A 13,646-nucleotide genomic window follows, 5' to 3' on the forward strand; every position below is an offset into this window, starting at 1 on the left:
GTTCAGAGAGCAAGTCCGTGGAAAGGGAACCTCCCTGCGTGTGGCTGTTTCATGGTGTTGGATGTCTCGCGTGGCTATAAGAATAGAATGGAGTGACAGAGCATGCACTGCTATGAGTAAGCTTGGCAGGAGCCAAGACTGGGTCAGCGTGGTCTAGAAGAAAGCAAGCCATGAGGGTAGTTTCTAGTATTCTAACAGTTAGTTACCTATTTAAAAAGTAGAAATAAACGGGTGAGACTAATATCTTATTCATTATACTCATATATCCAAAACTGGAATTTCAACATAAGCTCAAGATAAAAATGGCTAATGAAGAGTTTACACATTTGTTTTCATACTAAGTCTGCGCAGATGTGACAGCTAACTGCATCTTGGTTTCCCCACTCCAGTCCTCCACGTGCTCCGTGGCCACACAGGGCAGGTCCTCCTGTGGCTGAGACTGCAACAGAGGCATTGGTTCCGACGCAAGTGGCCCTGCTCTTCCCAGGAACTCTCAGGCTAACGTGGGTGGGCAGGACGGGTGAGGGCTGGGCAGTTACTGGTGCAGCCTTGCTGTCTTTGTGTGGCCACTTTGGCACAAGTGACTTGTAATTGTAGATGGCTTCTGGAGTAAAGGGGATCAGGTGATCAATAGTTTTTAGTGTATTCCACAAATCACAGAGCACTGCCCACATGCCAGGATTTTGGCAGGCTTCGGAGAAGCAGTGGGGTTTGAGACAGGGTCCCCTCAGAGAGCTGTCGGTAGTGAGAGAACAGGCAAATGGGCACTTATAAAGCAAAGCCAAGAGACTGAATTCAGGGCCACAAAGGGTGCTGCAGCTTTATTGTCCACGCTGTGGAGACTGGCTCCAGTCAGCGGGCTTGAAGCATCTCTTTGGGTCTTTTACCCAATTGTGTGGTGTGGCACTGACTTTCCTCTGTCGTTGCACTGTTCTTGGTGGCTTCAAGGGGATTTCAGATCTTCGTCAGAATGTGTGTGGGGCCTCCCAAGGGGGCTGTGACAGCTGGGTGCTGGGAGGGAGTGATTTTCAGAAGAGGGGCTGGGAGCCACCCCCTTGGGCTGTGTTTGAGGTAGGGCCACTTGGAACGAGGTGCCAGAATCTACTGGGTTCTGGAGTGTTCCAAGGAATGTTCGGTTCCCTTCATTGCCACCTACCCATCCCCCCACACACACCTGCCCCCGTCACCCACAGAGAACCTGAGAGAGATTACTTCCTGTGATGTGGGTCCCACACTTGTTCAACATCATCTGAAAACTAGGAAGAGGTCTAACAAGATACCTTTCAGGGATCTGAGGCTCAGTGAGGAAGCAGACTTGGAACCATTCCCGGGTAGAGGAGAGAGGCTCAGGGATGCTGAGGGCCAGCACAGCTCTGCCCAGGATGGATGTTGGTGCCCTCCACGTGACTTGGGGCTCAGTGAGCAAGCATTGGCCCGCCTTGCTCTGTACTCACCCCAAAGCCTTCCCCTGTGACGCGTCAGGTCTGGGGGTGGTGAGGTGCATCCTAGCAGAGTGATGGGGTTCATTGCACAGCCTGGTAGATTCCTGGGATGTGGGGAGGGGTGGCTGTGCCAGCAGGCGGCCCGAGAGCTGTCATAGGCTGTCACTGTTCTCCCAGCAACTGGGAGAGATTAGTGCAGCTGTTGGATGTCAGTCTGCAGACACTGGGCTGTTAGGAGTGGGGTGGAGGGAGGGGCAGGCCCCAGTGGAGAGGAATGCTTGGAGCCGGGTGGGGCTCCCAGAGAGGAGAACTTATTTGCACTTACTCCTTTTTGCCTCTGGAGACAGAGAAGGAAACATGAAGTATGAAATCCCTTTTTAAAAGGAATGTCAATTTCTCGATTAAAAAAACTAGAATGAGCAAGAAAGTAAGCATATCTCAAGTGGCCCGGGTATGTTGCTGCTGCTCCTTAACAAGGTGGTTCTCATGCTCAGAGGTTCAGGGCTGAGTCTGCTCTTGGGTCATGGAAGCTTAGGAAATACTCCTAGCCGAGCCCCTGCCCAGTCCAGGCATTAGGATGCGATATGTAGTTGTACACGGGGTCAGGGCATCTGCAAATAGCTGTCCTCTGAACTTTGAGGGTGGCTGGATATATAGCAGAGTGGAGTTGAGCCGCCCTGCCCCCTGGTGACTGGGGGGCTGCGGGCGAGTTGGGGCTCAGTTGCCCCATCTGGAAAGTAGATTTTTAGGACTGTTGAGAGGACCAAGGGAGATAGATAACCCATAGATATATGCCACAACCCTTGGACCATGAAACTAAGTGAACTTCAGCTTCTGAACCTATTATTTAAAATGCGTGTCTTTCCCAGTGTTTAAAACCCTCCCACATTTACAGTTAAGGTTTTGTGCCATGGTTTGGGTATCCCGTTCCAGTGAAATTGAGGAGGAATCAAATTCCAGGGCTTCTCCTAATACTGTTTACTTGACAGAGGACATAAAAGCATTTTGTCCTTCTCTCTTGATTGTTAAGAAGAGTGACGTGACCTTTTATCTGGGTTTGTGTTTGTAAGATCTGGAAGTTTAGTGGCTATTTAAATTGGGTTTGAGTCCACCTTTCAAATTTTATAATCAAACTTTGTCGAAAACCAGGTCCTTAAATAAATAGAACAAACAGCACATCGTTTTCCTGGTATCATTGGGGAAACTGAGTTTCTAAAGAAATGAATTTCCTGATGTTAGAAATGTGCAGTTTTCCCAGCAGCCTTTTGAAGCTACAATTATCATAGTAAACATAACTAACCCTTTGATGGATGGTCCCAGCATCGTCTGTCTCCCCTTAATGGTGGACTTGATAGAATTGTGTGAAAGGGAAAGAAAAAGAGGTTCCAGTAACCACCTAGGAGGCTTATTTCCTTGAACTGTCCTGAGAACTTGGTTGTCTTCAGGATTTTGTTGACTTTAGGGTTTTCTCTTTTCTGGGAGGGTTAAGGTCACCAAATGAATACTGAAACAAGCACTGGAGGGGAACTAATCCCCAATTTGTTTAGTTGCAACCTTTAAAAAGAAAAGAAAAAGAAAAAAGTTTCTCCTTGTTTTTTTAAAATTAATTGCCAATCATTTTCCTTCAGGCTTCATGCTTCACCTGGTGCTTGTGTGAGCGTGCTCCCAGTTCAGGTGCTTCTCAAAGTTACTGGGGAAAGTGCTCCAGTTAGTGGCCATGGTTTCAGTGTTTCAGATAGAATATTTACTCGTAAGAAGTCCTGCAAGCTGCCCTAGGAGCCTTCAGAACTGCTGGATCTCATTTTCAGATAATTACAGAGAATGTCTGTAATAACACTGACCATGGACACCAGTCAAGAATTAGGCTGTTTGCTTAAATAAGAATAGTAATAATGAATAAATTAAAAAGAAGAAAAATGTAGTGTCATTTTCTAAGACCAGTGACTTTTATGGTCAAAAGACCAGATACTCGTAATGCCATGTTCCATGGCAATTCTCATGTTCAGTGACTTTTTAAAAGATTGATGGTGGATCAGACTATGAATAAAAACTAATTCTGTTGCATCCAAGCCCTTTGGAAGTTGTGAAGCTCAAACCCTCAGCTTGTGAATGAGAGCGTTTTCTGGACTGGGGTGGTGACTTCAGACAGAGTAGGATCGCCTGGCCAGCTGGTGGGCGTGGGGCCCCGTGACTTCAGACAGAGTAGGATCGCCTGGCCAGCTCTTGGGGGAGTCACACATTTTCTCTGACCACACTGGCCTCCAGCTCTTGCAGGCCCTGCCAGCCAAAGTCAAAGCCAGTGTGCTGTGGGGTTTTATTTGGGTGTTGTCGTTTTGTTTGTTTTTGCTGAAGGGAAAGAGACAGCACTGGCCGGTACTAGCTTTGAGGACCGGCTCAAAGCCTGCTTTGGTCGCCGACAGCTAAAAGGCCTTTAGGAAGTAGCAGTTGGTACCAGAGAGAACGACTCTCTGTGAGGCTCTGCTATTTTGGCAGCCCCCACTCTTGCCATCTCTTCCTTTACACAGCGGTGGCCACAGTTGCACCATGGATCACCCACCCTGTGTGCTGCTGCAAGAAGGCATTTCCCTGGCCCTCCTGCTGACAGCTGCCCAGGACCCCACACACCCCTCTCCTAATCACATCTGCCTAAGACCCCTTCAGTGGCACTACAAGTGGTGCAGAAGGAGGTAAACTGCAGGCAGCTACTTTCCCACTCAGTGCTATTCAGCTGTACTCCAGAACCCCAGTCTCTCTCACCCTAATAGTCTGGCTCTTCCTACTCCACACTCCCTCTGCTAGGAACCACTGCATGGAGCAGGCCTGCAGAAGGCAAAACCCTGTAACTGGGGGGTCAGCAGGTAGCTTGTGGGGTTAGAATGATAAAGTCTGTTCCTGGCATTCTAAATTAAAAGTTTCTATTCTCCTGTAAAGACGTTTGCTCGACATCAGGTATTGTGTAGGTAAAATAGGTTTGTGTGGGCTCCCGGTACAGAAACACTGTTTCTGTGTCAAAGATGGAAGATGGCTTGGAGTTCATCTGGAGTTGGGCATCCTTTTGTAAGTGGAGGTCCGGCTGCGTGGCCTTCCTTAAGACTTCACCCTGGTCTTTCCTATTTGATATCTCCCCTTTTACTTAAACTGTCCTTTGGAGTTCCCCCCACTGGTAAAATGTCTTTTCCTGAGAGTTATCTCTTTCAGTTAATGATTTTTTTTTTTTTTAAGAAAAAGGAAATTTTAAAATTTCCCTTTTTGGAAGGATTGATGGGATTCTATTATCGTCTTAAAATCCTATTTTCCCCCAAGTCCATTCATCTTACTGTCAGCTGAGTTAGTTTCCATTTGGAAAAATTACCCACAGTTTCCAGCGTGCAGCCATCTCTGTGGCCAGAAAGTCGAAAAGGCAGCCTCATGGATTTGTACTGTTTCCCTCTGGCACGTTGTCAAAGTCACTTGCAAAATGAAATTGTCCTACAGCCCTCTCTGCTCCTACATACAGTTTTGCCTCATCTGACTGTTTTGCAAGAGAGCTACTGTTCATGAGTTCCTGGCAGAATTGAGATAACCCACAAACGGTGGAGGAGGGGAGGGGGAGACCCCCAGGCCCACGACCGTGGCTGTGCTTTTAACAGTTCACAGCCTTAATGAAGAGTGACAAGCCCAAGTGGGGTTTGCAAATGCCCCGAGGACGGGCCCGCAGCCGGAGCTGCTGCCAGCTCTGTGCTCTGCAGCGTCCATGGATTCACAATGACCTCCATTGTCCTTGAAGAGCTGCCTGGGAACAAGGTTGCAGAGTGTCTGGGGCCTTGGAAGGCTTGTTGGGCTGGAGTGTCTCTGGCTGATAAAGGCCCATCCAAGTGTTTCTGGTGATGGTTTTGCACACAGGCTTTTTTTTTTTTTTTTAAGTTCTATCAACAGATGCCGAGTGTGAAATGGAAGGCAGTGTTTTTTTGTTGGCATTTCTTTCCTCCTCTTAGCCAACCCCACAGTGTGCTTCTGGTTTCAACGTTGAAGTTTTTTTTTTTTCCTCTACCACTTTGAGTAGCCTGTCTGTGAGATAACACCCAGTTGTCTTTTCAGAAGTGAAATAGGAGTACCTTGGTTGAAATCACATGAAAATGGAAGTGTGAAGTATGGGTCTAGAGCTTAGACATTATTAGAGAAGCACTCATTTCCCCTCTAAGTCACAGAATTAAACAGAAGGAGTATTCCAAAGTTACAGTGGCCCTTGGAGTTCTTAAGAGTAAAAGGAGAGAACATATGTATTTGAAAATTAAAATTCACTTTTTTTTTTGCATTTTCACATGTTTGATAAAATGGGGCCCAGCTTATCCCTAGCAAGATAATAGTGAAATTTGGAGTAGCACCTTGTCATTTTCAAAGCAACTGCTTTGTTATTTACAGTAACCCCAGAGATCCCCCCATAACAGATAAGAAAGAAAAAAGGGTCAGGGAAGGATGGGCAAGAGAATACAAAAATTCCTCAAGTGGTGGACAGTTTCTCTTCTCTGGAAGTTCTGAGGCTTCTCTGGATGTTTCTCACTAATTCCCCCTGTAATCTGTTTTCCAACCCTGCCCAATTACAAGTCACCTTCTATGCTTGTTGATCGACAGACTCCTGGCCCCGTTTTGATTTGGATAGATCTGGGGTGGGGCCCAAGAATCTGCTTTACCTTTTTCTTTTCTTTTTTTACCAACTTCCCCAGGATTTTCTTCTTTCCAGCACATTTATCTCTAGCCAAGAATGAGCAATGAGGTGTAGGCATACTGGTCCTTATTTTACATAGTGGGCAAGTGAAACTCGTGAAAAAATTTGCCCACAGTCATGCATTTAGTAAGTGACACAATCTAAGTCTGATTCTCGCCCCCACCCCCACCCCGCCCTGTCTCCACTCCCTGAGCTCTGCTTCTCCTACAGCTCCAAACACTTGCCATCTGCACGGGCACAGGGCTGGAGGTCTGCCCATTAAATTCTGTCCTGTAGGAGATGAGTGGGGATCAAGCACTTTCTATGTGTGAAACTGTTCTGGATGCTGGAAACGGAAGGGGTTTAAAGGTGAATTGGAGATTGGAAAGGGAGGCAGACAGGCAAAGGTGAGCAATGAAAATTCAGTGCTATTAAAAATCATTGCCTTAGCCTAACTGCCTTGGGAAGAGGCACTCTCCATTCCCTTTTTTATAAAAACCTACTTATTGGTGTCTCTTTCACTGAATATTCTAAACACACACTGTGGCTATGGTTCTCTGGAAATCACTGTGACTGGAGAAGAGTGGTTCAGAAATTAAATCTGCTTTAATAAGTTTGTAGGCTAGTAAGGAAGATAAGACATAAACTGTCATAAATGACTCAGCAACCAGACAGGGACAAATAAAGGTCTAGAGAAAAGTGGCTTCCAAACTCTCTTGGTGTGACACATGGTAAACAAACAAACAAACAAAAAACACTGTCTAAGGGCCAGTAAAACACATAACACACAGCCATGTGAAATAAAATCTGTGAACCCTCCTGGTATCTTCTATTCTTTCCATTCAATTTCATGAATAAAATGTCCTGGTTAAGATCATTTCCAGAAGACGGCTATGCATTAGTACAGTTATTCTCTAAAGTGGGGGTGTGGGAGGAGATTTTAGGAATACCAGAAAAAGCAGGACTCCTTATCTTACCCTTTAAAAATGTCTATTTTTATATTTCATTATGTGCATAGTACATTTATATAAATGTGTATGAATATACACACACATATATACATGCATTCACGCCCACATTTCTCCATTAATCAACAACAAACTGATAATGTGATGATGTTCAGAAATTCCTTACTGACAAGAAATTGCACAGGAAGCCTAGAAATCGATCCCTCATCAGTCTTACCTGCTTGCTTCCACAAAATTGACATGCTAATATTACGAGTGAATACTATTTCCAAACCTGTTCATGTCAGTAATACTTGTAATCTTTTTGTAATCTCATTATATAAGTCAGTGAAAATTTTTTTAAAAGGTAGTCTCTGAAAACAAAGTTGGGGGATAAGGGGTAAAATAAATTGGGTAGATTGAAATACTAATGGTCAGTGAGAGGCAGAAGTAAGGGGTATGGGATGTATGAGTTTTTTGGTTTGTCTTTTTCTTTTTTCTAGAGTGATACAAATGTTCTAAAAATGATCATGGTGACGGATACACAATTATGTGATGATATTGTCAGTCATTGATTATACACCATGTATGGACTAGATGGGTGTGAAGATTTGTCAATAAAAATATTTAAAAAAAAAAAAAAAACTTGGGAAGACTTGTTTACAGTCCAAATTGGACAGAGTATTCTTTTTAATTGCTGCCAAATTTAGGATAGGTGAGGCAGCTCTAATAGTTGAGAAAAGTAAGCTTAAAAATCCAGGATTCCACCTGACTGGGGTTTGCAAAAATGGAAGTTCTTACTCCACTTTGAAGGATCTAGAACTGCAGTCGAAGACATACTGTGCATGGAGCTAGACTCATAGTCCTTAGTCCTCCCTAAGAAGATTGGCCAGTGGATGTGCAGACAATTCTCGTTATTAACAGTACTGTCTTCTGCAAAGTTGTCATGAGCACAAAATTAAAGAAATACTGAATCGCTGCCCATGGGGAAATATAGGGCTACATTCGTGTGAGCCTCTGGTCACAGCATTTTATCTGCTAGTTAGGACACAACCTTTTATGTGTGTTTCTGTTTAAAGAAACCTTATTTAATAAGTATTGCTGACCCATTAATATTGAACTCAGGGCCAACTGCACAATAACTCACACAGAAATGAAACTGATATAACACGTATTTTCTCCATAAGGCCTATCACAGCCTTCTGCTTTTAGCAACACTAGACAGCATTTCAGCACTCTGCGTGAGGGCTGTTTTAGACGGTAAAATCACCCTCAAAAATACCAACATAAAAAAAAAAATACCAACATGTGAAAAATCTCACACTAAATATACCACAGAAAGGATACTCAATTACCATTAGAGGGCTGAAATCAGAAGTCACAGCATCACCTTGTTTGAGCCAGCTAGAAACGTATTCTTTGGGTGACTCAAATTTTTCACTGCCCTGCACGTGTCCGTGAATGACTGCAAAAGCATAGTGAGTATTGAATTTGGGGTAACAGATAAACTTCAGTGAGTAGACGAAATTTGCAACTACAGAATTCACAAAGGATGAGGATTGATTGTGTTATTTTTTTTTTCATTTAACTGAAGTATTTAAGGTGTGTACAAATCTTGTATGAGCCCTACCATTAACCAGCTCTCCTTAACTGGTCAACCCCCAGCCTGACCACACTATGTCAGCCTGTTGTCATCACAGAGGGGCTCACCTTTCAAGCATGATTTAATGATGGCAAATTCACCATTTCTCACTAAAGCTGCTCATCTCCCTGGATTGTTAAAATTGAATGAATTTAGGTATTTGTTGCAGTGTCCTAGCATCCTGGACAGTGTGCAGCACTCATGAACATTAATATAAAGCCTCCCTATAAATGTTTCACATGTATTATATACGGTGAATGCTAATTGTTAATTGAGGAAGAATGGGTTATTATAGAACCTCTTTTGGAAAATGCTGGTCAAAGACTTTGGGTAACAGGTTTCCACAACCTTTACACATGGCTTGGGTCTTTCTCATCTCCTCTTGTTTTCATTGATCAGGAAAGCACAGACCAACTTCCATCTCTCATGACTCCTCCAAACCTTATCTGATTATAACCCAGACAGGACAGAAGGAAAGGGTAGTGAAAGGAGTGAGGAAATTTGAGCCATCCCCACTTAGGTTTGGAAGCTTTTCCAGGTCTCCCTGTACCACTTACTGTGCCAGAGCATAAATCCTATGTTTATACAGCTTTCTGGGCCCACAGCCCCCTCAGGAACCCCAGCCCCTCAGTTTCCCCAGAGACTCGGATTATTTATTAGATTTGCCGGAAGAAACACAATCCGGGGTGGGGGCGGGTATGGATTCCGTGTTCTGTGTGTCCCAGAGGAACTCGATATAGGGGCTTCTCATCTGAATTTTTATTCTAAATTGATTGCTCACATATACCTGCTACCTGGTTAGGAGACCTGAGGCTTAGGGAAGGAGGCAAAAAGTCAGTCTACTCATCAGCCGTTCATAATAAGGTATTTTTCTTTCTCTTCTAAATATTAAGGAACATTTCGAGCATATACAAAAGCAGAGAGGATGGCATAATGGACCTCCATGTACCAACCCAGTTTCAGAAAGTATCAGCTCATGGCCAGCCTTGATCCATCTGTTCCTACTCATTCCCCCCACCCCAAGTGATTTCGAAACAAATCCCAGACATTGTGTTTTGTTTGTAAATATTGCATTATAGTTCTTTAAAAGAAGAGGGATTTGGAAATACACACACACATAAATACAATTATCATAACTACACATTCGCAGCAGTTTTTTAATATCATCAAATAATGTAGTCAAGATTAGGCTTTGATTCAGACGTTTTTCTCTCATTCTTTGAATTGCACAGTTTTCAGCCTGCTGCTGAGGCTATGGGAAGGGGTTGGTACCCCACTGGGGTATGCAGTTGAACTCAAGCCTGGTTGGCTAAATGACAGCCCCAGCATGAGCTCTCAGCCTTCCCCAAGGTCTGCAGCCATGTATGCGTGCACAGCACAGAATTCAGTGTGTGTTCCAGCCAGGAGAGAACTTAGCTGCGTGTGAGTCTCAGTGTCTAGAGCTGCCATAACAAAGTTCTATAAAACCATGGAAATGTATTGTCTCACAGTTCTGGAGGCCAGAAGTCAAAAATCAAGGTGTTGACTGGGCCACGTTGCCTCCAAAGGCTCTAGGGCAGAACGCTTCCTTGTCTATTCCAGCTTCTTGCTGTTTCTTGGTGTGTAGATGTGTCCCTCTCCTGTCTGCCTCTTCCGCCTTCACATGGCCTTCTCTCTGGAGCCATTGGTGCTCTTCTTTCTATGAGAACACCAGCCATGCTGCATTGAGGCCCACGCTACTCTAGCTTGGACAGAACTAACCACATCTTCAAAGACTGTTTCAAATGTGGTTACGTTCACGGAACCAGGGAGTTAGGACTCGAACATGAGTTTGTGGGAGGATATAACTCTACCCATAACAGTGTGGCCAGTGCTATTTTGTTCCTTATCATTTCTCTCTCATATCCCATGACTTCAGTCTTTGGGTAGTGTGGGCAAGTGCTGATTTCTGGGATTTGGGGTTTCCAGCATGAACTGGAGAGGACAATTGGTGTGACGGTGGGAGGGGATTACCAGGGGTCCAGGGAGAACAAGAAAACACTCACCATTGGGACCTATGATGGACAACTCTTACTGTTTAAGGTGTTCTTGATTATTTGAGGTTTTTGTCACAGGGGATGAGCTTAGCAGATCTCCCTCAACAGGAGTTTTGTTATCTGGGTGACTTGTGGGAACTTAGTGGTCTAAACATAATTGAACGGTGTCAGGAGTGTTGATGGTAAGATGCCACAGAGCTCCCCGTGGAGAGAGGAGAGGTTGGTCCACTGCATAGTGACTCACATCTGTGCCTGCCACAGGGTGGTAGGATGGCAGTGCTGTGCAGGCTTGGTGCTCCCTTCCATGCTCAATGAAAATGAGCTTGGCTACTTCAGGGATGATGCTGTCAGGTCTTTATTTCCAGATAAGACTTGCAAAGCACCAATCTGCGCTTCAGTTTCTGTCTCTGTAAAGCCACCGTCATAGTCCCTGCCTTAAAAGGTTTTGTGGGCATCAAAGGCAAAAAATATATATGTGAATGGAATGGTGCTTGGCACGCAGTAAGACCTCAGTAACTGGCTCAGAAGTCTGCTAGAAGTTTTGTGGTGATGGAAACCAGCTGATACATATGCACTCCCAGCTCTAAAATATTAAAAAGGGAGCTGTAATTCCTGAAACTAGTGGCTTCTTAAAATTTAAGTAACCACCTGGGATTAGTGTATCTTCAACACATGTGTTCATGACATTGTAATTATTAAATAGATTTAATGTGGTTCTCTTTTAAGACTTAGAAGTTTAAAAACACTAGCGTGGAAAGCAGAAAAAGTATTCTAAAACGGTGTACATCAAGCAGCTGCATGACTCAGAACCTGTAAGAGATGGAAAGTGATCTCCAAAGTGAAGCAAAATAGGGTTCACGGGTGCTTCAGTGGTAGAGTGCTCGCCTTCCATGTGGTAGACCTGGGTTCGATTCCCGGACCATGCAACATCACCACCACCACCGAAAAAAAGAAAAAATAATGCAAAATGATTCCTAAAGGATTTCCATGTTGGGAGCCTTGGGGAAGGCAAGGCAGCCTGTGGCAGGCGTGGGTATGGTCTTGGAAATCACTGGGACCCATGCTCAGATTTTCTTTGTTTCGTGCTGGCCCTGGAACCTTGGTTGTGGTGCCTAACGTTTGGGGGCCTAAATACTGTCATCTGTAAAATCAGGAGCGGTCCCTTTGCGGCCTGCCAGAGTTGTCGTATGGGCTGGGGCTGGCAGAGTGCCCTTCCTTTACTAACCCTGTGTGTACTCATACGGGAGCTGCTCTGATTTTTAAGGTAATGATGGTAGTAATTTCGGAATTTAATGTGTGCACATCCACTGTCAGTTGCTACTAGTTCAGTTGGATTTTTTTTTTTTCCTTAGGCAGGCAGTGGAAAACAAACCCGGGTCTCCAGAATGGCAGGCGAGAACTCTGCCTGCTGATCCACCATGACCCGCCCTCAGCTGGAAATTTTAATTATCATTTTATCCCCCATCAGATACCAGGGATGCTGGCCTGTTTGCTCTAGGTGTTATGTAATTTCTTTCTTTTTTTTTTGCAAACATCACATGTACTTGTTTTATATCTATAATTCACATATAATCATATGCATCACAATGAAACTAAAAGGGAAGAACTATGTACAGAAGACAAAACTTAACACCATTTTAATTTTTAAAACTGGGGGAACATAATTCCAAATGACATCCCCTTAAAAAAATTAATGTAAACCAAACTGCCTGTTAGTTAGTCACACTGTATAGAGATCTCGGCCTCGAGTTTTTAAAGATCCCTGGATATCTCACAGAATATTTACAAATGTTATCCTTTATGTAGTAACATTTTGTTGCAAGTTTTCCAACACATATTCCATGGTAAAATAAAAGGAGGTACATTAGTGTTCTTTTTTAAAAATTATTAACAGATGGAAAAAGACAGTTTTCCTGAGGAAAGATTTGTTCTTGAAATATTTTTCTTTACAAATGGAAATACATAAATGGGATGTAGTTGTAAAATAACAATGTCCAAGCTAATATTTTTCTTTTCAATTATTTAAGTGCCATTAAGTTAAAGTGTTTACATGTTATTAAAAATGTTAAATATTATGCAAATGATTTAGCACTGATTGCTGCGACACAAATTGTACTTTTTAAAAAAAATTGTGTACATGGAAGAAAACTATCTTATTTGCTATCCTGTTTACAAATTCTGGCTGATTTATTTTTATTTTTAAATTTTTGTTGTGGGGATATGTGTACAATACAACATTTCCCATTTTGACCACCTTTAAGTATACAGTTCAGTGGTGTTAATTACTCTCACAATGTGCCACCATCACCACCATCCATTACCAAAACTTTTCCATCACCCCATACATAAATGCTGTATCCCTTAAGCATTAACTCCCCATTCCCCACACTGGCTCCTGTCCCTGGTAACTTGTCTTCTAATATCTGACTATGAAATTTGCATTCTAATTAGCGTCTTGCAAGTGAGATCATACAATATCTGTCCTTTTGTGTCTGGTTTACTTCACTTAACATGTGTTAAACAGTCATCCATGCTGTCATGTGTATCATAACTTCATTCCTTTTTACAGCTAAATGATATACCACTGTATGTACACATCTACATATAGATACAAATACCACCTTTATTTCCATTCATCGGTTGGCAGACACTTTTTACTTCCATCCTTTGGCAATTGTGAATAATACTGCTATGACCACTAGTGTGAAAATATCTGGAAACATTGAAAGTCCCTGCTTTCACTTCTTTCACTAAATCCAACTGAACTAGTAGCAATCCACATATAATCCACATATAATCATATGCATGACAATGAAACTAAAAGGGAAGAACTATGTACAGAAGACAAAACTTAACACCATTTTAATTTTTAAAACTGGGGGAACATAATTCCAAATGACATCCCATTAAAAAAAT

The 13,646-nt window shown here is 43.2% G+C and overlaps 1 protein-coding gene across 9 annotated transcripts in view; it reads left to right on the forward strand.

Moving 5' to 3' along the window:
* RREB1 (ras responsive element binding protein 1) overlaps positions 1-13,646 on the forward strand; it is a 189,605-nt gene that overhangs the window by 148,950 nt on the left and 27,009 nt on the right. The gene's annotated exons all lie outside the window — the stretch shown is intronic.

This window comes from Tamandua tetradactyla, chromosome 25 (assembly GCF_023851605.1).
Source record: "Tamandua tetradactyla isolate mTamTet1 chromosome 25, mTamTet1.pri, whole genome shotgun sequence".
Classification (NCBI taxonomy): domain Eukaryota; kingdom Metazoa; phylum Chordata; class Mammalia; order Pilosa; family Myrmecophagidae; genus Tamandua; species Tamandua tetradactyla.